The sequence below is a fragment of the Silurus meridionalis genome, chromosome 21, assembly GCF_014805685.1.
Source record: "Silurus meridionalis isolate SWU-2019-XX chromosome 21, ASM1480568v1, whole genome shotgun sequence".
NCBI lineage: Eukaryota > Metazoa > Chordata > Actinopteri > Siluriformes > Siluridae > Silurus > Silurus meridionalis.
In genome coordinates, this window is record NC_060904.1 from 9,465,430 (window position 1) to 9,491,620 (window position 26,191).

The 26,191-nt window shown below is 37.0% G+C and overlaps 1 protein-coding gene across 2 annotated transcripts in view; it reads right to left on the bottom strand.

Moving 5' to 3' along the window:
• Positions 1–25,787, bottom strand: part of gli3 (GLI family zinc finger 3) — a 183,027-nt gene extending 157,240 nt beyond the window's left edge. For both annotated transcript variants that reach the window (XM_046833532.1, XM_046833537.1), the window contains exon 1: positions 25,410–25,787. The gene's annotated coding sequence lies outside the window, so the exon portion shown is untranslated. The remainder of the gene's footprint in view (positions 1–25,409) is intronic.
• Between the last annotated feature and the right edge of the window lie 404 nt (positions 25,788–26,191).

Below are 26,191 nucleotides of genomic sequence, written 5' to 3' on the forward strand. Positions count from 1 at the left end.
ATTTCTCTTATCTTGAGTCTATAATCTTTTCATCCCTGCATTGGCTTCCTGTTAAGTTTCGAATTGACTACAAACTACTGCTACTCACTTATAAAGCACTAAATGGTTTGGCTCCTATGTATCTCTCCAGTCTTTTAACACGCTACAATCCGTCACGCTCCCTGAGATCTCAAAACTCTGGGCTTCTAGTAGTTCCTAGAATAGCAAAGTCCACTAAAGGCAGTAGAGCATTTTCACATTTAGCTCCCAAACTTTGGAATAATCTTCCTGACAGTGTTTGGGGCTCAGACACACTCTCCAAGTTTAAGTGCAGATTAAAAACATATCTTTTTAGCAAAGCCTACACTTAACACGTCTCACATCATAACCTTGTGCTCCAGAACATCTGATCACATGCACATTATCAACTTGTGCTGTTAATTTCATGAACAGCAGCTACGCTAATTGCTCTCCACTGCTTCTCTTTCTCTCCCATCCCGAGGCTTCCTGAGGTTTGGCTAGCTCCAGTCACGTCCCACCTCGTGAAGATTATGGACTTTAAAGAAGTAGATGCCGAACTCGCAAACATCCCGAACCATCTAGAGACATACCAGTGCCAATTGGATCCCACTACATGTGTGGAGTTTTGACATTGGACCTCCTGGAGTGTTTAAAGGCTCTAGCATGGAGAAGCTGTTGCTGGATCTGTGATGATCACAAATGTTGAGCTCAGGAGCTCCTACTTTTATACCAAAGACTGTAGAAAGAACATTTACTTATAATCTTATACTCCAGTACTCATGTTAGTTCTCACTCTCCAGTGTTCTGTATTGTTGAAAGATTTATGATCAAACTCTTGATGTCACCCAAATGAGGATGGGTTCCCCTTTTGAGTCTGGTTCCTCTCAAGGTTTCTTCCTCATAACATCTAAGGGAGTTTTTCCTTGCCACAGTCATCTGTTTGGCTTGCTCATCAGGGAGGCTTGCTAATCAGGGATAAATGCACACCATTCACCTTGACTGCTGATTTCTGTAAAGCTGCTTTGAGACAATGTCTGTTGTGAAAAGCGCTATAGAAATAAACTTGACTTGACTTGACTTGACTTGATATTACATGAAAGTAAAAATGCAAGCATAACAAAACTTAAGCTGTTATATGTATTAAGGACATATCTATTAAATCCAAACTTGGTATGCTATTTTGTAATCTACTAACTTCTGTAAGTACAAATGGCAGCAGTGTCAAAATGGTTTATGAATTCTGACTCTGACATTTTTAAATCAAAAGTTCAATGTCAAAAGAATGAAACAGATCATTATAGTCATCATCAACACCAAGTGCTTGATCATTTACAGGGTCCTCTCCATGACCCTATCACCAGAGGTGGGAAGTAACGGAGTACAAATACTTCGTTACTGTACTTAAGTAGATTTTTCTGGTATCAGTACTTTACTCCACTATTTATTTTTCAGACAACTTTTTACTTTTACCCATTACATTTTTACACAAATATCTGTACTTTTTACTTCTTACATTTTCAACACCGGCTCGTTACTTTAGTTTTAATCCATTGATTTGGTGAAATATTTTTTTTATTTTCACTGCGCGCCGATTTCAGCCGAACAACCGATTTCCTGTGTATAAAGTCCTGACTCTCACTCTTTACGAAGATAAAAATCAGCAGGCAGAAGGCAGTAAGAAGTTTGGGGTTAACGTGGATGAGACAGATGGAGTCAGTGATGTAAACATGACTGAGAACAGACACATTAATGATGATCATCATCTTTTCTCTGCTTGTGTTCTATATGTGGATGTTCAGCCTGGATACATTCATTAGGTAACAACATTTTAAATTAGTTTTGTATTAATATATATATATATATATATATATATATATATATATATATATATATATATATATATATATATATATTTGACCGTCAAAATTAAAATTATTGTAAATGGCACTAGATGTTATTAAGACGCTATTAATTCAGCGTGCATTTCTGTTTTTAGCATTTTTATAAAAAGTATAAATACATAAATAAATAACTAAATATAAAAGAGGCGAAAGTAAAACCTCCAGCAAAACATACATTTATTCACGACGTCCCTTCTTTACTTAGATATACAATAAACAAATAAACTCCACCGAAAAATGATCTTAATCAGTAAACTTTTGTTTTATTTTTGCACAAAGTCTCAAATCAAACACCAAATCCGCCATGTTTTACACAATTTACCCTCTAGGTGGCGTTTTGTGGGTTTTTTCCATATAATGGCGACACAAACATAAATTACTGTATTTATTGATCGTACAGATAAAAACAATTCATCATTCAAATCTGTAAAATGTCTATGATTTTATATATAAAAGCTTATTGACTTGAAGCGGTGCACTTTCTCCGGTATCACCTCATTAGCTGTCCGTGTGAAAACATAGCAAAGGCTCTTAATGATGTCCACACATCTCTGCACTGTTATAGCCTTTATATTTAATCACTGTACATATGCTTACATATATATCACATGCTGTACATATGCTACATATTTATCTGCACTATTTGCACGATCGCTACTTTTTGCACTTCTGGTAGATGCCAAACTGCATTTCGTTGCTGTGTACCTGTACTATGCAATGACAATGTTCTATCTATCTATCTATCTATCTATCTATCTATCTATCTATCTATCTATCTATCTATCTATCTATCTATCTATCTATCTCTCTGTCTGTCTGTCTGTCTGTCTGTCTGTCAAATATTAATGATGTGAGGTCCAGTTAACAGCTAAAACAGGTAGAAGTAATAACTACTTTTTATTTAAGTACATGTCAGAGCTAAGACTTCTTTACTTTCACTTAAGTAAAAAGGTATAATCAGTACTTCAACTTTTACCCGAGTATTTTAAAACATGAGTATCTGTACTTCTACTTAAGTAATGGATGTGTGTACTTTTGCCACCTCTGCCTATCACATGCATCATATACCATATACACAATGCTTTAGAATTCACAAATGGTGGTATGCTAGTCTACCAGAGGACAAATAATCTAAGACATCAAACAAACATAATTAGTAACATAAAGCCTAATTTAAAACCCTGCCAATGAAGCTGCAAGCTTAAACTTAAATTCATTTCACCTTTTCTGTTCTATTTCTTAAAATGTAGACCAAATAGTTGCCCTTTCTGGCAAGCTTTAAAAGAAAGATTAGTGTGTATACTATTCATATTTGTATTAAGTCAAGAAACATTATGTCCATTAAACCTACCATCAATAAGCTCCTTAACAGATAGTAAATTGTGTGTGGGTTGCATTAGAGCTACACAACACAGAAGAAAATTCAAGAAATGGAATCTGTGAGCAATATGCGTTAACTGATCAAATGATGTGATGTGCAATATAATATTGCTATCAGTGTGTAAAATCTATTTAAATGTTTATTATTATTATTATTATTACTATTATTTAAAACCTGATAAAGAATAAATCAACATACTTGTTCATTTGAGGAAAGAGTCACTACAATTTCTGAAAATGATAAGCAATTATTTATTGCAGCATTCCCTAAACAGTAAGCAAACAAGTACACAAAAATACTTTTTACAAAAACACTGGTAAAGATATTCTGCATTTGCATATATTAGATAATGTTGTAATTTGCAGTGGTATCCAACAAATGTGTTCATCATTATGGCAAGAAGCCATAAGTTAGCCAATGATAAGAGTCTCCAGTAAATCCACTGCTGGCAAAATGAAAAGTATCCATGTGATCAAAAGCAATAGAAGGAAAGAGAACTAAAGCAGTTCCTGAGATAGGGATTGTCCTTGCTTGTGCATACAGACTTTTCAGAAATTGTATTGTGCACACAGTAGATATTTTGAGGGAAGTTTTTAAATTGAGAAAAAGAGCTTTAAATGTGTACATCTGTTTTCTTTACATGTTTCTCATTAATTGCTTCTTTAATTCTAAAAAATGTGCTTGAATTTTTAATGGATTTGCCACCATACACACCCCAAATAACACTTGTATAATCAGACTATTCTCTGTTGTCTGCCTTACCATAAAACTTTGAACTACTTTTTTTAAAGTATTCAAATCATTCAGTTATTGGAAGCCTGTACAATATGAATGTCAAGAAATGCAACCACTAAAAGTTAAAGGTTTTAAAGTTATTAGTGTTCTTTAAGAAGAACACTAATAACTTTAAAACCTTTAACTTTTAGTGGTTGCATTTCTTGACATTCATATTGTCATGGGAAGTGGTACCTTAATGGTTAAGACATTGGCCTGATAATTAGAAGGTCCTGAGTTCTAATTCCAGCATTGAGCAAAATATGTACCTATTAGTTGAAAATAAGAGTGTCTGTTGATATGTAAATATTAACATTTATTACTAAAAAGAAAGCTTTGTTATAAAAAGAAACAATATTGTATAGGCGTTAAGGCTGTTTGAAAAGAAATTAAGTGTCAAAACTATTTCAGGCAGTGTGCACCTGCATTTTAATATTTTTAGTTTAACTTACCTCTAGCAACCCCATTCTCAGTGGAGTTGTGGTGCATGGAAAAAACATAACTTCATGACCACCTGCCTAATATTGCGTTGGTCCCCTTTTGCTGCCAAAACAGTCGTGACCCGCTATAATCAGTGTTATTCATTTCACCGGTCATAATGTTATGCCTGGACATTGTATAGTATAGTACAGTATAGTATATAGTGTATTTTGTGCAGTTATGAGGTAGCACTTCTGCAAAAATAGAAGTGCATTGTGCAAAGAAATTAGGTAAGAAAATTTACAGTAAACATTAGATGACTATACAGAAATCACATATAAGAGTGCAAAGTACTCATGCAAAAAGGCAAGGTAAAAAAATTAGGCACAAGGCAAATGACAAGAGTGAGAACAGCCTTGGTAAATGTAGAGTTGTTTTTTGTTTGTTTGTTTAGAAAACAATGGGTCAGGGTGGAAATGTACAGTTCAGTCCAAGATCAGGACAGGGTCATAATGGTTATGTACACTTCAGTGTCTGACTTTAGAGTTCAATAGGCTGTCAGCAGCTATGAAGAAACTGTTCAAGTCTAACAGTGTAACAGCGAAGACTCCCGTAGCATTTGCCAGATGGTAGAGGAGGGAACAGACAATGGTTAGGATGAGAGAGATGTCTTTGATTATGCTCCTTACTCTCCGTAGGCAGTGCTTGTGATGGCAGTCTTTGATAGAAGGTAGCTGGACACCAGCAATGCATTGGGCAGTTTTCAGTGCTCTCTGGAGGGACTTCTGATATCAGACAGTGCAGTTGCAGTACCACACTGTGTGGGAGGATGCTTGCTATAGTGCACAGCACATGTTCAGTAGGACCTGAGGGAATAGCTGTGCTTTTCTTTGTTCCCCAAGAAAGTAAAGGTGCTGTTGTGATTTTTTTTTTTTTTTTTTTGATGGAAGTCTTGAACGCCCAGGAAAAGTCATCAGAGATATGAACACTCGGGATCTTGAACCTGGTCACATGCTCCTCCACAACTCCTGTGATGTCAATGTCATCTAGTTTTCTGGGTCTTGAGTGTAAAACTGTTGCTAGCACACCATGCTGTCAGGTGCTGAACCTCTTCTCTGTAGGCTGTATCATCATCATCACTGGCCCACAATCATGGTGTTATCTGCTAACTTAATTATAATGTACAGGTACGCATGCAGTCGTAAGTAAAAAGGAAGAAGAGAACTGTGCTCAGCATACAGTCCTGTTGTCCAATGAAGGTGCAATGTTGGGGTCAGGCATGTTTTGTAAGTGTTAAAGTCCGTGTGATAATCCATTGTAATCGGAGTTACAAACACATTCCAGTAGGGCTGGGCGATATGGCCTAACATTTTTTTTTTATTTTTTCAGAAAAAATCTGATTTGCGATTTAAATCAATTTTTTTCCCCCCTGCTTAAAATCAATCTGCATATGACAAAGAAAATGTAAAAAAAAAAAAGTTTTAACTTTATTAAATGAATTTTATTTACACTTCTGGGATTATAACCCACTTTGGGTTAAAGTGCAATCAGAAACAACAAACCAAAAATACAAGATGGCAGGCCCTGCCATTGTAAATTGTAAAAATAGAATAACATAAAATAGGCAAACATACAAAGAAAAATGTTTTATGAGTGTTTAAATGTGGAACATGATTGAAAATGCACCTGAGGTTTTGAGTGATTTTGCCTTTACTTTTCTTAAAAACTCCACAGTAATATGACTTGAAATTTGAAATAAGAATATAATAAACAGGGAAAATCTAAATAAGAATTATTTGAAAGATTGCGCAAACCTCAAAAAATGTTTTATGAGTGTTTGAATATAATGATTCAAATGCTCTGCTTTTTCTGTTTCTTAACGGAAACGCCATTCTGAAGCGTCTTTACATGTATTTTGACCGCTCCCACCACCATACCGTACGTGTACGATTAGACGCACAACACTAAACAAAGTGCGGCTGGCTTAACCGTGTATTTTTAAGATGCTTAACTGCAGTCTTGTGCTGCCGCTGTCTTGTTCATTTCGTAGGGCCCTACATCTCTCACACTCGACAGCATGCCTCTGTTGAAGGTGCTGAAGTAAATTGGTGGTACTGCTACCTTTGCTTGCTCCCTGCCATGTTGTTTGCGTATCTCTATGCAAACGCGCAGGGGGAGGGCTGAGTTCGTTCGAAACTATGGGAGCCCTGAGGGGAGCGTCGGCGAACATTAAAGAGAAACCCGATTTTTATTAAAACAGATCGATGTAAACTACACATTCGAGTTAATCGATAAAATCGATTTATTGCCCAGCCCTACATTCCAGTCTGTCCTGAAACAGTAGTTTTAGTGACAAATCTGCTTCAGCCATACCTTTACAGTACTCACTGTGGGTTTCAAAAGTTTGATAATGGGGATGTATTTGAGAATTGGGAATGGAGATATGCGATCTGAGTGACCAACATGGGTGAGGTGAATAGCTTTGTAAGCCTTGGTAATGTTGGTATAAACATGACATTTACATTTGCGGCATTTATCAGACGCCCTTATCCAGAGCGACGTACAAAACTGCTTTGAGTCTCTAGCAATGAATTAATCTACACTGGTACACCAGATTACAAACTTAATATAAATATAACTCGTGAAAAGCAAACTTGTAAAGTGCTAATTTAAGTGTTTCCGGAAGAGGTAGGTCTTCAATCGTCGCTTGAAGATAGTCAGGGACTCCGCTGTACAGACATCTAGGGGAAATTCCACCACCTCAGTGCCAGAACAGAGAAGAGCCTTGAAGTATACCATCCCTTTTATTCTGAGAGAAGGTGGTACCAGTCAAGCAGTGCTGGAGGATCTCAGACAGCGTGGTGCAGTGCGAGATGTGATGAGGTCACTGAGGTAAGATGGCGCTTGTCCATTTTTGGCCTTGTAGGCAAGCATCAGTGTTTTGAATTTGATACGTGCAGCTACTAAAAGAAAGTGAAGGGAGCGCAGCAGTGGGGTGGTGTGGTAGGACTTGGCCTGATTGAACACAAGCCATGCAGCTGCGTTTTGGATCATTTGCAGTGGACGAATAGCTTTCAGGGAAAGACCTGCCAGCAGAGAGTTGCAGTAGTCGAGTCTTGAAATAAAACAAGCACCTGGGCAGCCTGTATGGACAAAAATAGTTGAATCCTTCGGATGTTGTAGAGAAGAAATTGACAAGAACGAGCCACATTAGTGACATGTGGGAAGAAGGACAGTTCATTGTCCATAGTTACCCCAAGGTTACGAGCAGTGGCTGAAAGGGAGAGCAGAGAGTCATGAAGTGTTATTTGGAGATCTTGACCTGGAGATAATTCACCTGGGATGACCAGCAGTTCTGTTTTGCTGGGGTTGAGTTTTAGTTGGTGAGCACTCATCCATTAAGATATGTCTGTCAAGCATGCTGAGATCAGAGTGGAAGCTGTGGTATCTGATGGAGGGAAAGAAAAGATTAGTTGAGTGTCATCTGCATAGCAGTGATAAGAAAACCCATGTGAGGATATGACTTCACCAATGGAGTGCGTATAGAGGGAGAAAAGGAGGGGACCAAGTACCGAGCTTTGTGAGACACCACTGGTGAATCTGCACGGGGCAGATGTGGATCCCCTCCATGTTACCTGGTATGAGCGACCTTCCAGGTAGGAAGCAAACCATTCCCATGCTGTTCCGTGGATACCGAGGCTCTTGACTGTTGACAAAAGTGTCTTGTGGTTGACTGTGTCAAATGCTGCTGAAAGGTCCTAGAAGATAAGTACAGATGACAGCTTGGCTGACCGAGTAGCATGCAGTTTCACAGAAACAGCCAAAAGGGCCGTCTATGTGGAATGTGCTGCTTCGAACCAGGACTGGTTAGGATCATGGAGGTTGTTCTGTGAGAGATAGACAGACAGTTGGTTAAAAACAGTGCGTTCCAGAGATTTAGAAAGAGAGTAGTGATACCGGTCTGTAGTTGTTGATGTCTGATGGATCCAGAGCAGGTTTCTTCAAGATGGGAATGACCCTTGCTTGCTTGAAGGTAGTTGGTACATAGCCAGATGTTAATGACCCATTGATTGTGGAGATGAAGGGCAGGAGATCTTGTGTGATGGTCTGAAGTATAGTTGAAGGCATTGGATCCAGAGGACAGGTGGTGGGATTTCAAAGATTGGATGACTTGCAGTATCTCATCTTCTGTTAAGGTTGAGAAGCTTGACAGAGACGTAGTGGATTGTCGGCTGTGTTGTGTAGTCATTGTTGGGGAGAAAGTGAAAATCTGGCAGATTTTCTGAATCTTTTTATCATAGAAGGAGTGGGTTCCCTGGTGGTCTAGTGGTTAGGATGCGTTGCTCTCAATGCTGCGGCTCGGGTTCGATCCCCGGTCAGGGAACCAACCCCAGCCATTAGGGTTGCACAAGCCTTAGTGCCGGTCCCAAGCCCGGATAAATGGGGAGGGTTGCATTAGGAAGGGTATCCAGCGTAAAAACATGTGCCAAATCAAACATGCAGATGATCCACTGTGGCAACCCCTAATGGGAGAAGCCGAAAGAAAGTGTTCTCATGATAGAAGGAGGCAAAGTCATTAGCAGTCAGGGAGGATGGTTTCTCTTTTTAAACGCAACAGGTTTTTTTGCGGGTTTTTTGGGCAGAATTTTGAAAGCGTGGTCTTCAAATTTGTGTGAATAAAATCAACAGCAATAACAAAAGGTCTATCTGCATGATTTGTTTGCAGCTTGCTAATAGTAGTACCAAGTTCTTTCAAGGCTAGGGTTAGCATCTAGGGGTACATATATTCCTGAAAATAACAGAGGTGGCAAAAGTACACACATCCATTACTTAAGTAGAAGTACAGTTACTCATGTTTTAAAATACTCGGGTAGTTGAAGTACTGATTATACATTTTTACTCAAGTGAAAGTAAAGAAGTCTTGGCTCCAACATGTACTTAAGTAAAAAGTAGTTATTACTTCGACCTGTTTTAGCTGTTAACTAGACCTCACATCATATTAATATTTGACTGATTGACTGATTGATTGATTGATTAGATAGATAGATAGATAGATAGATAGATAGATAGATAGATAGATAGATAGATAGATAGATAGATAGATAGATAGATAGATAGATAGATAGAACTTTATTGTCATTGCATAGTACAGGTACACAGCAACGAAATGTAGTTTGGCATCTACCAGAAGTGCAAAAAGTAGCAATTGTGCAAATAGTGCAGATAAATATGTATCATATTTACAGCATGTGATATATATATGTAAGCATATGTACAGTAATTAAATATAAAGGCTATAACAGTGCAGAGATGTGTGAACATCATTAAGAGCCTTTGCTATGTTTCCACACGGACAGTTAATGAGGTGATACCGGAGAAACTGCACCTCTTCAAGTCAAGTCAAGACGCTTTTATATATAAAATCATAGACATTTTACAGATTTGAATGATGTATTGTTTTTATCTGTACGATCAATAAAGACAGTAATTTAAGTTCGTGTCGCCATTATGAGGGAAAAACCCACAAAACGCCACCTAGAGGGTTAATTGTGTAAAACATGGCGGATTTGGTGTTTGATTTGAGACTTGGCGCAGAAATAAAACAAAAGTTTACTGATTTAAAATATTTTTCGGTGGAGTTTATTTATTTATTTTATATCTAAGTAAAGAAGGGACATCGCGAATAAGTTGAATTTGTTGCTCTAAAACCTGTATATACAGTTCAGCATTGATGGAGCTTTTTGAAATTGTGCAAGCTGATCATTCCACATGCACTAATGCACTCTCATACCATCAGAAATGCGGCTTTTCAAACTAAGCACTGATGATAAGCCAGATGGTCCCTCTGCTCTTTAGCCCAAAGGACATGGTGTCCGTGGTTTCCAAAAAGAAGTTAAACTTTCAATTTGTCTGACCACAGAACAGTTTTCCACTTTGGTTCAATACATTTTAAATGAGCTTTGGCACCAAGAAGATGGTGGTGTTTTTGGATCATGTTCATGCATGCCTTCTTCTTTACATGAGAGATTTAACTTGCAATTGTGGATGACATAGCAACCTGAGGGCCAGGTGATCACGGGCATCCAATATTGATTTTCACCCTTGTCCTTTGAACACAGAGATTTATCCAAATTGTTTGAATCTTTGATGATATTTTAATGTAACGATTATATTATACTGTAAATAATAAGAGATTCAACTGTATTGCAGTTTTATGTTGAACATTATTCTGAAATTGTTCCACAATTTTTAAACACAGTCTTTCAGAGTTTGCTGAAGCTCTGCCCATCTTTATTTCTGGGAGAGTCCACCTCCCAAAAGATTTACTATTTATACCCAGTCAGTTTACTGACCTGTTGTCAATTAACCTAATTAGTTGCAAAATATTTCTCCAACTGTTTAATTTTTATAACACTTATTTTTCCAGACTTAATTTTCCCAATTTTTTTGAGCTGTGCTGCAGCCATTATTATTATTATTTTTAAACATTTGATGTTTTCTATGTTCAATTATGAATAAATATACAAATCATTGCATTCTTTCATTTACATTTTGTGTCCCAAATTTTTTGGAACTAGGGTTGTATTTTTTTTTTTACTGTTTATGCTATTTGCTGCTTTGTTGAGTTTGTCACTTAGTGAACTTGGGGTTAAGCAAACCTTTCTAATTTTCCATATAGGAATTTTGTTGTTTTTCTTTTTGTAGAGGTCAGAAATTCTTACCAGTTCTTACCTCTGGGCCGCACACACACTTTCCCTCTCTGTTGGGAAGGACACTAACTTGATGTGTTACAGACAGTACAATTTTATCATATTGCCTACATGGGTCTCCTTCGTCATACACCGCTCAGTAAATAAAAAGACAAACACATTGTGGAAATAGAAAGCCACCTTTTGGCACAGGCTTCCTTAGCTAATCAACCTCAATGCTTAACTGTTTGTATAGCTTTGATTATACACTGGATGTGACATCAAGGTGGTGACGTGGTATTAAGCCAAGAAATATAAAGTGCCTTAAACAATAAAATATAATATAATACATATATTTCTATAATAAATTATAATATAATATGCTTTATGAGATTTTTTTTTTTTTTTTTACAATACAGCTTTCCATATTCTTGCAAATATGTAGTTTTTGACTGTAAGCATTTTAGTACATTTTACATTCTCTTTATGAGCATGCATTTAGGGCCTGAGTGGTATTAAACAGACAGCATTATTATGCCTGATAACAATAAACTTGTTTTTTATATCAGATTTAGATTCACCCTGAAAGCTGGGAAATGTTTGGTCAAAAGAGAAGGTATAGCCTATTGTGTATGCATGCATCTTGCTCTCAATTGAAGTTTGTGTGACAGACATTGACTCTGAAAGTCCAAAGGGTGGCAAAGAACTGTGTGTGCACATCTCTTTGTGTGTGTGTGTGTGTGTGTGTGTGTGTGTGTGTGTGTGTGTGTGTGTGTGTGTGTGTGTGAAGACACCCTAGGGAAGCTGGAAAGGTAGGAGGTTGGAAGGTAGGAACTCTTTTTCTGATGAAAACTGTCTGTCTGTCTGTTTCTCTCTCTCTCTCTCTCATACTCTTATTCACACACACACACACACACACACACACACACACACACACACACACACACACACACACACAGACACACACACACACACACACACACACACACACACACACAATGACTGAGATCAAACACTGGTCTGTTAAAAATTGCATCCTCATCTCTGGAATATAAACACAAAACATTTGCAACCTTCTTGTTTGCATACAAACAAAATTTCTACTGCTAAATACTGAAGCTAGAAGTATATTTTAATTACTGTGTATTTAAACATTTCTACTGCAAATTCAACATAAGATAATTTCTAATATATTAAGCATGGTGTCAAAAATGATTTTTCATGGAGCTAGTGCAATAACAATACATAAGAGAAAATTCAAAAAAGATCCCAAAAAGATCCAGTCATGTCAAATTCATATTCTATACACAAATAACATACATATAAGCATTAAAACTTTGTAAAAACAAAGTACACGGTTGCACTACTGCTGAAGATAATCACAGGCAGTGTGGAAACACAGACAACACTAATAATCAAAACCCCGAACACTCCCAAAGCACCGATATTGGCTCACTTACACAATCAAGAAAGCATCAAAACCTTATTAGCCCTGTCAGTGCAGAATCAGGGGGTTTTACCCATCCCAGAGCTTCAGGACAATTCATCAAGCTAAAGCCTCTAGAGGAGTCATAATGTTTGCTTAAACACAGCTCACTTCCCCCACTGGCATGCTTTATTGGCTCTTATTAATTCCTGTATAAACCCAAGTGGCTTTACTGTTTACATCTTATTAAAGGGCAGAAAATAGGCTGGAAATCATTGTGCACAACACAGCCCTGTCTCAAAACAAACCAAGAAGAGATGGGGATTATAAAATTGAGTAAGGAATGTGAAATAAATTACAAACCTTTATTTAGAATAATAATATTATTAAAGGAGGATGGTCAAATAGTGGTGAAATGTGATAAATAATTAGGCTTAAGAGACGGAATGTGTCATGACTGTCATCCTTGGATAAAAACAGAGAGTAGGAGTATAGAAAAAAGAGAGAGATTGGTAAATACAATTACTTTTATAGATAGCATTCAGTTTGATGTGGAAGTACTTACAAGAGTTATTAAGCAATACATTCCTAAGACATCTTTTTCTCCGTTCATGTTTGTACCTGGTGTTCATTTATTTAATTATAAGTGGCTTAGGGTTTAAAGGAGCAAACAGACGGCTGTTAGAATGCATTTTATGAAAATTATTTGAATTATGTTTCCTTCAACTAATACAAACTTTATACATTTGCATCATATTTTGTGTATCTAAGTTTTGTGTTTTAAAGGTGCAGATAGTTCAATCTGCTTATAAGAGGCAGGATTAGGATAAGTCTGAATGACTGTAAATAGAGTTGTAAAAGTATGGCAGGGAGAAAGAAACAGGGGGAGAGAAACTGAGTAAAAGGGAGATGTGCATCTCACCAGAAATCCAGATACAGAAGAACTTTAGAACATTCAAACAGCTCTCCATCTTCCTACTCGCAGGCTGAGATATCTTCCATTCCTTCACATACAAACTCATACAAAGAATCCTCATTATTATTATAATCATAATCTTCCCTACAGGGACCTACACAACTACAACTACACACTGGCACATGCACAACATATAAGAAACAGAAACACAGAAGCACTTACAAACAGCCAGAGGATGGTACATACTGTACATACATACATAAAAAGAAGTATAAACACACACACACACACACACACACACACACACACACAAAATTAGACAACAACAAAAAAAAATGAAAAAAATAAAAAAATACACAAAAATTAATGACTAAAAAAATCAATGTTATTTATAAAATCAGCTGTTGTGGAGCAGCTGATTTTATAAATAACACTGATTTTTTTAGTCATTTATTTTTGTGTATTTTTTTATTCACTTCTGTTAGTTAGATTTTTCTACAATTTTCAGTGTGAGATCATGCTTTTGCAATAAAAAGATTAACACAGTAAATGGCACCCCTAACAATTACAGTCAAACCCACTTATCTCGACCTCGGTTAACTCACCAACCCTATTAAGTCGACGTTTTTGAAGTGGAACCGCCAAATTCGTTTATCTCGAACATCGGTTATCTCGACGCTTTTTGGCGTCCCCTAGGTGGCGACATAACCGCGTTCCACTGTATTATAAAATAAATTTAATTGAACCATTTTTGTAATTTTTACTGTAGTTTTTAAAGTTGATCAGAGTATCTGGAAACGTTTATTTAATAATTCGTGACTTCCTGTTTCCCTGTCATATAAATATGACATGGCACAGAGGCCTATTTCTCTTATCCACTCTTTAACATGGGAAAGACAAGAGAACACCCCATTCAAGTAAGGCAGATGTAAAGCCTTTGACCCATTGAGAAGGGTAAAACAAATGGAACAGTGACAAACAAGGCTGGACCAGGAGTGAAGTTTAAGAGAAGTTATAAAATCTCTAAAGCTGTCCTCTCACTGTTAGAAAACTGCATCAAAGAGTGGCATCTTGGGGTACAAAGTCTTCATAACAACCATCAGATGCTATCTACATGCCAACAAGCTGTTTGGGAGGCATGCAATTAAAAAGCATTTTCTCACCTACAATCACAAACATTTACATCTGGAGTTTGCTAAGCGGTACTGGGACTTCAACTGGGACCGTGTGCTTTGGTCAGATGAAACTAAGATAAAGCTTTTTGGCAACAAAAACTCTAAGTGGGTCTGGCATAAAACAAAAGATGAGTATGCGGAAAAGCATCTCATGCCCACTGTGAAGTATGGTGGAGCATCTGTGATGCTGTGGGCCTGTTTCTCTTCCAAAGGCCCTGATGGCCTCTGTCAAAAAGCTGAAGATGGGTCATCATTGAGTCTTTCAGCAGGATAATGACCCAAAACATGAGGCAAAATCTACACAAAAATGATTCAGCAGACACAAATCAAGCTCCTCCCATTGCCATCTCAGTCCGCAACCCAATTGAAAAGCTGCGGAGTGATCTGAAAAGGACAGTGCATAAGAGAGGATCCAGGACTGGAAAGGAGTGGTCAAAGTTCCCTCTCTCTATTATCTATTCAATCATGTGAAATGTTAAAGGACTGCTGTCTTGTTGGCAAAAGGGGGTTGTAAGAAGTATAAAAATCAGGGGTTCCAATAAATGTGGCACACATAATACATAATACAAAACAATATTTCTTAATGTGGGATTTATATATATATATATATATATATATATATATATATATATATATATATATATATATATATATATATAGTGGTCCCCCAGAAGTGATAGTTACGTTCTAAGACCCCGAGTTCTGAGTTCCAAAAACCCCTTACATTTTGGATGCGACCCCACAGCCCCTATGGTACCTTAGCGAATTAATCTAAACATTATGTCACTTTAATACAAAAATGTGTAAATATGTATGAAATTTGTTAGTGAAAACAAATTTTATTCCTAACGTTCCTGAACATTCAGTAAAATAATCCGCAACTTGCTGTTAGTTAGGTTCCAAATAAGAACCTGAGAATTTTCCGAGCCACGAGTTCCGAACTGCAGAATATCAGGGGTTGACTGTATATATAAAGTGTATATATTAAGTGGGAGGCTGCCGTTTCTTTAACCTCACACATTTTTTATTATTATCAAACTTCAAATCATACACAAGGATGCTAGGAGAATAAAAAAGAAACTACAGTTAGCACAGTGTCACTGTGGATACTCACTCTGTAATGGAAATATTTGTAATTCGATGTGTGAAGTCAGGGCTACTTCCAGTTTTTATGACATGCTCGCGATTTTTTTGCGTTTGCTTCAAGAATTTATCTTTAAAAAAAAAAACGTACAATTCTACATATAGAGGAAGTGAATGAATGAAGGGTGGAAGGAATTAAGACATTTGTTAAAGTATGCTGAAATAAGTATAACAGTTAAGTAGAACATATCTTTAGACACACACACACACATTAGGCATGATACAGAAATTAAATGCTTAAATAAAAAATTTATTGAATACCACAAGCCTTTCCAATCAGTGCACTTGTTAGCAGGTTTGATCCCCATGCCTACCTGTAGTCTAAACTACAGCTGGTTGAAGGCTCTCTAACAATTACAGTTGATTCTCTCTCTAAATGTTAATATCATTCTCTTTCCAAATGTTATTCTTATTCACTCTCCAAAAGAAGCATCATATTTAACCAATGAAACATATAAAGCTAGATTAAGAACAAAGGATCAGAACTTAAAAGCCCCCAGACACAAGCTGAAGGTCTGCCAACGTGTAATGTTGTGTGGGTTTTGAGCTTCGGTGGGCTTTCGTTTTTTCACTGTGTTCCATTCCAATGCTACCACTGTATATTGTTGGTTGGCATCAGCTGTTTTTGGGCAAGTTGTGCATGTGCCGGAGCTCTGAAATAACAGAACATAAAAGAAAACATATAAGAGTACAAAAGAGGAGAATATTTAGTTCGTGACTCACTGGTCCATCTGTTACCATGATTTTGCCATACCGCAAGGAAGGACAAACCATGTCAAACAGGAGTAACTGCTAAGGCAAGGGGAATATGTCTGAAAGCAATGTTCAGGTATCAATCCGAATTGTATCCAAACACTATGAATCCACAGATTGAATAATTAAATGCACAACCCAACTCTCCTGTACCCAACGAAACGTTATTTTTTCGGGAGCTTCAAGGTTCAATATTCATAGATGAGCTGCTACAGCCAAACATTTAGGAGCTCGTACCAATGCCTAACATCAGTTTCAGTTGTGCCAGCAAGGAAACTCTGCAAAACACATATTGTTGTGCAAAGCAGTATCATGGCATTCCCTAGGCCCACTACTTGTGCTAGATACATGTGTCACTGTCAAAGAATGCTAAACCATTCTGGAAGACCAAGTGCACGCACTGATTCAAACACTGTACCCTGAAGGTGGTGCCATGTATCAGGCTGATAATGCACTAATATACACATAGCAAGACTGGTAAAAGAGTGGTTTGATGAACAAGAGTGAAGTGAAGTTGTGCAAGTCAATTATGGGTGCAGGCCCAACCTGAAGGATGTTCATGAGAGAATCAGCTGACTGATAAGTCTGCTCTCCTGTTCTCTTTTCCTATAAAGAAAGGAAAGGAAGACAAAAGCCCATGTCACGCTCTAGCCTAAAATTAACCTGGCGAACTCAGTCATGAAGCTCACTGATCAGCAAACATGGCAGCCACCCACAATGAGCTCCACCCAAAGGTCAGCCTGTCAACCACACTGTCGAGCTCAGCTGGCCTCCCAAGTCTTGTCCATTCCTGGGGCCAACGAAGCAGCCTTTCTCATTAACAGAGCCTTTGTGTTGAAGGGCCAAAAGCTGTTCTCAACTATTTAATCCACTACAGAATAAAGATGTATAGCTGCCTCTTGCTAATTTCATTGTGTGAAAACACACATTGACAAAGCTCATCCTGCTACACATATGTGAAAAAAATCTAATTAGAAAGCCAAAGAAACCATCTCACACTCATGAACTCATTAGTCAAGTCAAACACACATTTATTGCTTTGCCTAAGTATATGTACAAGGGTGGACAGTGCACAGGTTCATCTATGTAAATATAGAGATGAGCCTCTCTAACGTAATGAGTTTACACAGCTTATTTAGCTTGTTTGCATTGATCCGAAGACAAATCACTTTGCTGCTGCTCTCACATCAACCCTCTGTGTCATTAGTCATATAACTAATTAGTGCAATAACAGTACCATGGCATATAGCGATGTTCAACATGCCCCTTCCTAAACAGGATGAACACCGATCAGCCTAAGCATTCGTCTGCGAACTAACCATACACTCAAAATTTCTCATTTATTTAACACCTAAGGGCCCTTAAATGAGGCCCTTAGGTCTCAATTGTATAAATGTCTCTATTGTCATTAATTACAAGCCTTTATGATGTGCATATTACATTGTGCACATTTATTAATATTTAAATAATTTCTATGTATCGTGTGGCCCTACAGCATATCTCTGCATATTCACAGCACTATTTTATGTAACACCAATAAAGCAATTCACTAAATAATAAACAAGCTGATAGTAAATGCACTTGACTTTGTGTTCTACTAAATGTACCACCTTCTATGGAAAGGTCAATCTGCACTGGAGAATTCGATCCAGCAACGGGTCAAGCAAATCAAATAGTTTAAGCATGCTGAGACCTGTGACGCACTGCCTGACCACATAAAGCATGCTTTCTGTAACTTCACTAACCTTCCTACACTAGCTGAATTGCAAAATAGGTCTATTTTGATTTAATAATAATAATAAAAAAAGAAGAATGTTGCTTTTTGCAATTGTTTATTTTTATAATTTATATTTAATGTATTACATCCTTAGTAATAGTTTTACAATTTAAAAACTGCCCTAATATTTAACCCTTGCCTGAAAGTCTTAAAGAATTTAGGGAGCAGTCATAAGGTTCACATTTTGTGGTATAACAAGTACAGAACTGTATGTGAGAGGTAGTAAGAATGTGTCACGCGTGACCCAAGAGTCGGAAACAGTACAGTTTCCGAGTACAGTTAGACACTTTATTAGTTTGAATACACAGGAAAAGGAAAAGCACGAACCGGGCAACGGTTCACTATGGCGATTGTCCCTGGACTACCCGCATTACGGATTCTACCCGCATTACGGATTATACCGGCTCTACGGTTCGTGCTTTTCCTTTTCCTGTGTACTCGAACTTTATTAGGAACAGGTGTAGGAGATTTAGAGCAGGGAGAGGCTGAGTAAGAGTTAGAGCCTTGGAGGGAGGCGTGGCTGGTGGTTCCCTGACAGAATGTGTAGGCTTCCAAACTTCCCTCAATTTACAAAATGAGTAAAAAATTTTAAATCATGTAACTTATATAGACTGTACGCTGCATTTAATACCTGAAATAACCTTTAAAGTTATTGACCAAATAAAAATTATACCATAGTTATTTCTTTAATGTCCTATTTTCATAGTAGATCGTACTATAATATCTAAATAATATTAATAAATTTGTAACTGCAGTAAAACTAATAAAAAGGAAAAAATGTTATTCATTGGCCAGCCAGCAATCTATTCGTAGCAAGAAATTTTCAATGAAGCCAGTCATGTGGTGTGGAGGGATTTGGAAGTATGAAGTGTGAAAGCCTAGGCTGCGTTCTTCCGTCTAATAGAAGGAGACAAGTGCTTAGAGTGCTCCACAAAAGCCAAACAGTATAAATAATTCTAAAAGCTAAGGAAGCTTCTTTATATGAGAGCCTACCTCCCTTTCTTGACATCTGAAGCTCTGTGCATGCCACCAACAAGAATGTCTTTTCAGCTGTCATTTCCAATGAACTCTGTAGACCCACATGCAGACTTTGTAAGTTTATTTCCCTTTGACTCATTTCTTTTAAAAACAGTTCATAATGTAAGATGGTAGAGAGCATGCAAATGTATTATGGTGTTCTTCAACATGCATATCACACATGCACACACTGAAGTGTGCACACAATGCACACATAACCAATTTACTCCAAGAAATCCAACTCAACACTACACACAGCCACACACAAACACTCAGGGAGGTGGGGTGTTCTCAAAGACGTTTCCTGTCAATCTTTTTCTGAAAGAAGCTTTGAGATGTACACAGAAACTTACAAACTGGGCTCTGAAAGAGAGCAAAAAAAACCCACTGATATTTCTTCTCTCCCAATCAGCTCTTGTGCTTTTTCCCTCTACATTCCAAGCTCTCTTGGCCCTTTTCCTTTCCTCTGTTCTCTCCATATCACCTTTTCCCCTTTTCAGTCTTCAAATTTTTTAAGTGTTCCACACTACCTCTGTTTGAAATGGATCACCTACCTACCAATTTTTGCACACTCTCTCTTTACTTCTACTTCAGGCCACAGCACATTTTACCCAGTAACTAACCTCAACAAATAAAACTCATTGAGAAACTCTGTTTCCCAATGTGTCCTTCTCTCCAGCTCCCCTGTCTGTAGTGACTAATGTCCTGCCAATTCATAGACAAAGAAATTGTAGAGAAACTGCAGGATGATGGGGAAAAAAGCGTTCCATCTTTTCTAATAAATAGAGACTTCAAGACCCCTTCCACCTACAGAATACACACTTCGACCTACAGAGGCTACGTGTGCATGTTTGTGTAAACAATAAATGATTCTGTAAACACTATTTTCTTCATTCATGAAGACCTATTTCCTAAGTACACGATATCTTTACAAAGCAAGGAGAAAAATGTACACTTCTTATATATAGCCCCTTTTGCTTTATAAGTGTATAACCTATTTTCCTCTGTAACATGCTGCATTTCCTCTCACTCCTTTCTTCACCATCTTATTTTTCTTTATGGAACGAGCTGGTCTACAAAACTATTCTGCTCCAGCATCTCACTCCACACTCTGTAAGAAACTGGGCATTGTAAAAAAGCGCTATTAGCTCCAGTCTTCCTTCAATGCTCCCTGTGGAGTATTGTTAAAACACAGTACCTCTCTTCTCCCCGCATTTTCCCTCCTCCCCCTCTCACCACAACCATAGTGAGGCTCTTAAAACACTTTGCATGAGAAAAAGTGATTACTCTTCAGATGCTCTGTTGACAAAAGAGGTGTCTTTGGGTTCATCTGAAATTTGCTTACAGAGTTAACACCCTGCCCTTCACACTCTTATCCACTCATTTGGTCTTTATAAGGAGGGCTGATATTTGTCTTAGAGAGGAGGTGAATCGGACTGACATATTTTTTGTGAAGAGGTTTGAGGCAGAATCAATAGGAAACCACTTACATTTTAAGAACTAAACACATACACAAGCAGGAAAGAGAAGAAGATTAGAATTTTAACATAGACTTAGGCCTTGTTCACACACACATTATTAGGCATCCTGGGTAAGTGGACAGCCAAGACACAGCCATACACAGCCAATTATGATTTATCTCCAGTGATCACTTTTGATAGGCCTCCATACATAATTTCTCCTAAAAAAAGGGGTGTCATTAGGCTGTCACCTAAGAGGTGACATGGCAAATAAAACTATGAAAAGCAGTCGCTTTTCGTCTCTATCATATTTATAGATTATCTCAGTGGCAGCGCACGCTAGCATTCAGCACAATTCAAACATCCTTCCCAATATGCAAACTAATTTTAAATAATAATTTACTGACATAATTGTGGAAAATGGTCTGTCATGCCTGGCTCTAACTCTGGAAATTGTGAAACACTGCTGAAGACTTTAAAAAAATTATTTAAAACCTTTACAATAACCCATTATGGCATGTACACTCGTACTGCTCTGTGTCACACCAAATGAAGCAGCAGCACACTCTGCCTTGCTTCATACTAAGGCTTAAACATTTTACAGGCTGTCAAGAGACTCAAAGACATGCCAGCTGATCTGCCGGTAATCACCTGTTTGAGAACAGCAAACATAAGCATTAACAATGATTCTCTCACTCTCACACACACCTTTTTTTTGCCAGGAACCTCTGAGCCAATAAAGTTCATTCAACTGCTCAAGTTTCCAGAGTCCACACTGTGTTTTTAACAACTGGATGTAAGAATAGCAGCACAGACAAATACTTTTAAACTCAAAATTCATTCGAAGTATTTTCTAAAGTATAAATCTAAAATCAGAATTAGAAATAGTTTATTAACAACTATGTTTACACACACAAAGAATTTGACTTGGCGACAGGAGCTTCCAGTGCAGGAGGAAGTACAGACATAATGTAACAAAATAGTAAAACAGACAATGAAATAATTAAATAATCTTGCTTCCTTAAAGTATATGCTGCAGACATAATCATAGGAATGGAAAATTGGACTTTAATGATTCTCACACCACTGATACATCATTTTTACATTTAGAAACAGAACCAATTTGTAGACATTTATTTTTCACTCAGCTTTCCTGATTTAATGAGTCAGGGTCTATTTATCTTTCAGAAATAAGCATGCCTCTTCACAAATAGTGGCTTTTTTGTTTTAAAACTACACAAAAATGTAACACATTTTCTAACACTCTATAATTAATAAACATCCTTTTATTTATAACAGACATTAAATAGATGTTTAAGTGTCTGTGTATACTGTGCCTATTTTAGTGATTGCAATGATATAAGTTTTGTAATAAAGGAAATGAAAATTATTAAATATAGGCTTTTTGTGGTTAACAGACTACAACAAGATGTTAAAGGGCTTAGAAAAAACAACACGAGTGAGAATAAAGATAGATGAACGCAAAGAGAAAAGGAAAAGAAGAAAGAGATAAAGAAAAGAGAAAGGGAAATAGAGGGAGAGGGAGAGAAAAGGGGGTTGTCCTGATAGAGAGGCAGATCAGAAGCATGCCCTGAAGGGCTGACTCAGCCTGGGGATTAGTCAGAGAGAAGGGGGAGACAGTGAGACAGACAGAGGGAGTTAGAAAAGACCCTTCCTGCATGGAGACACACCCCTTTGTTACCTCCTCTGAGTCACAAATATGGACAGACATGAAATGTCTCCACTTTAACACAACAGACCAACTTTTTGTCACCACAATACACTCCCAATTACATAAGTAAAGCTACAACCTACTTTTTTCTTTTATCACTTTTTTAAACCTCCTGCTTCCCACCGTGTTCCATTTTTTTGTGTGTTTTATGTCCTTTTAATTTGACATATGAATGAATCATAATCAAAATATAATATTATTTGATAAAATATTGAATCAAAATATTAAATATAGTATTATTATAATAACTATGAATTTAGGTATTTCAGTCAAATTTACCTGCACTGTTCAGCATTAAAATATTCAAAGATATCTGGGAAAAAAAAGCTAATTATCAAAGTTAATGTTTTAAGGCAACTTTTAGTGTTTACTTTTGTTTCCCTGCTGAAGATCCATCATTACAAATCACTCCCATACTTATTAGCTCAAAAATAAAATCAACAAAACCTAGCCACCAAACATCAAACTAAAAAACTCTAAACACTCCCTAGAGGACTTCTGTAATCTCCATCAAGGATCAAGCCCAGAGATGCTAGAGGGGAAAGAAAAACTTTCACCTATCTTATTATCGTATTGATTTGGACAGACTAAGGGAGCTTTTTAAATATGTATTAGCACGACAATGGCCTGCTGTTAACCAGCTCATCTCCACAGATGTGCATGTACACTAAAACTTTATTAATGCAGGTAGCGTTGAATGCTGCTTTAAGGTTCAAGGCAATGGGCACTTCTAAAACACTGGGCTAAGAGACTGTGGGTTGCCACAAACTAGAGAAACGTGTGTTTTTAGGTTTAGTGAAGACTGACAAAAAAGGAAAAAAGAAAAGGTACGCAATAATGAAGTTAATCTAGTCACCACTGTCATTCAGAATCGCAGTGAAAGACAATGTTTTGTTTGCAGAAATTCGAGGCACTGACTGAGTATCTGGTCTAAGCAGATTTCAAACAATAATAGCAATAAAACAGTAATAACTGAAATCCGAGAAAATAAAAGGAAAAAATTTATTTAAGATATGAGTACATTAAAATTTATGTTTTTATTAATGCAAAAGAGCAAAGCTGGACATTTGGTCACCTTTGAAATATTAGACACATTAGACATTAAACAAAATGTTAAAGCCTTAATCTTAAAATTTAAACTGTTTAAACCTGTTAGTAAGATGTAAATTCTGTATTCTATTATTATTTTTGCATTTATAAATTTGTTAAATGTTTTTCTTTCTTACTTTATATTACTGACATTTTAAATATTTCAGTTTTCAAGATGAATGGGATGTACCAAGAATTCCATTGTCTTTAGAAATGTAATACACATTGTAAAATGCTCTTCATTGCAACACATGAATATATGATACTTTCCACATCATAATGTAATTAAGGACTTAATCAACAGAGGATTAAAAAAGTATTCAGCACTTAATAATAGCCAATAATTCAGCCAATAAAACAACCGAAATTTCTAAAGTATGTGATAAAAAAACAGCCTCCTTGAACACCAGCTTAACCATGCTTAATGTTTTTTTATATGGCTTTCCCTGTTTATTTTCAATAGCAGGGCCAAACCTTGTAATTTTCTTAAAACAAATTTAAACTTGGAAACGTCTACACTTAAAAAAAATTATATTATTTAAAAAAATACTTACACAATATAAGTAATTTGCAACTCTGACAAACTGCTTAAAAATTAAAACATCCCCACAAGTTATTGAAAAAAAAGATCAAACCATCACTTTTTTTTCGGGCAAGTTTCCCGTGATATGTGCAGTAACTAACTTACAAAAATTAAATACATTTACGTTAATTTTTATATTTTGTCGTTGAAAGAATATATCGAATAAACCACATTTACGTGTTGCGTGGCTTAACTTAAACAGGGCGGCGCGCGGTCGCACTGACCCGGCGGCACATCTGTACGAAACGGGACCGAAAACTCTCAAGCTCTTCTCGACACACAGTGCACTCATAACCAGAAGTTTTCATATAGGTCAATTATCATTCTGTTTAAAACGGAAGACAACAACAACAAAACAAACAAACAAATGTGAAATATTATTGTATGCAGTTTTCAAACAACAGGCATCCACATTCCTTAAATATGCAGTCCGTCAGTCAACATTATTTTTATTGTAAGCTTCTTGTAAATTGAACCATGTTATAATTATTATAGCTGTTTTTAAACAAGGTTAAAAATTAATTACAATAAAAGTGGAACTGAATTTGAAACAAAATATAATTTAAAAAACATCCTGCTTGTTCGTCGTGTGAAGTGTCCGAATGAAGAAAAGCATGTATAGATCGTTCTGTAACATGATGCCGTAGAAAATGTGCTCAGCCCCAAAATCTGTCCCGGAAAAAAACAGCATCTCTAAAGACTGCGACCGTACAGGCCAAAAGGAGATCCAGCCCCTAAACACGGGCGTCTAACTTTCCTTTCACAATGAATACAGTCTAATACAAAAAACCCAAGTTATTATCTGCAGGCGGTTTTCCATGTGTAAACAATGAAAAGCTGTAATCTGAGTTAAGAGAAATAAACCAAAGTTTGCCAACATTGTGAATCAAACTTTGAAACTGTTGAGTTCCAGTACAAAATTAAACTATTTGGCACATAATGTATGTTAACCTTTCTTTCCGGTTAATTATTATGTAATATCTTTTTATGTCATTACTTTACAGTAGTTGGCATTTAATTGTAATATACGCGGTTTGCGACGTCGCCACTTGAAATATGACATTTCGACGTTCAATAACAGTGTTTCTAAAAAGTTTTTTGTTTCACAACGCACACACGCGCACGCATAGACACAGCAAACCTGCAAACAGAACCACATTTTCTCATACTTACGTTTCGGAATGCGGTTTTTCCACTGTGGAAAAATTTTCAACTTTTCCAAACTTTCCTCTTCACTTTTTTCCTTGCTCGTCGCAAATGTGGTGCTCTCCAATCTTCCCGCTTGAATTCAAGAGTTATTCGACTTTTCTTTTCTTGGTCCTTTCCTCCTTTCCTTCTCTGGGACACCTCGAGTAGAGCACTAGCGTTCGCAACTTTCTCTACACGCCTGCCAGATCATTACAAGTCAAAGCGCGCGCGCGCGGTTTCACGCACACACACACACACACACACACAAACGCGCGCGCATTCCTAAAGGTTTATGGCAACAAAGAGTGTGGTTTCGAGCGTTGGGGATACTTTCTGTGGAGTGTGCAACTCCAGCTGCCCTTTCCTTCGTCTGACTCCTCCCTCGGCGCGTACACACACACACACACACACACACACACATTCACGCACGCAATATCTAACCCGTTCTCTTCTTTTTCCATTATCCTTCCAACCCTATTGCCAGTTCAACCAAAGCTCCTGTCATTGAATCCGGTCGTTTTATGCACACTGTATATGAAAAATGTTTTAACGATGCCCTTTTTATTTCTGTACTGATTGCGCTGCTCAAAACATTAATTTATATTCTTTTATAGTCCAAAATAGACCGATGGACCATAACATGAATGATAACAATCATGACCTGCGCGTTAGATTTGAACGGTACTTTTAATTACAATGAACAGTATATATGCCAGTACATATTATTTATTATATGTAAATTATATATATATATATATATATATATA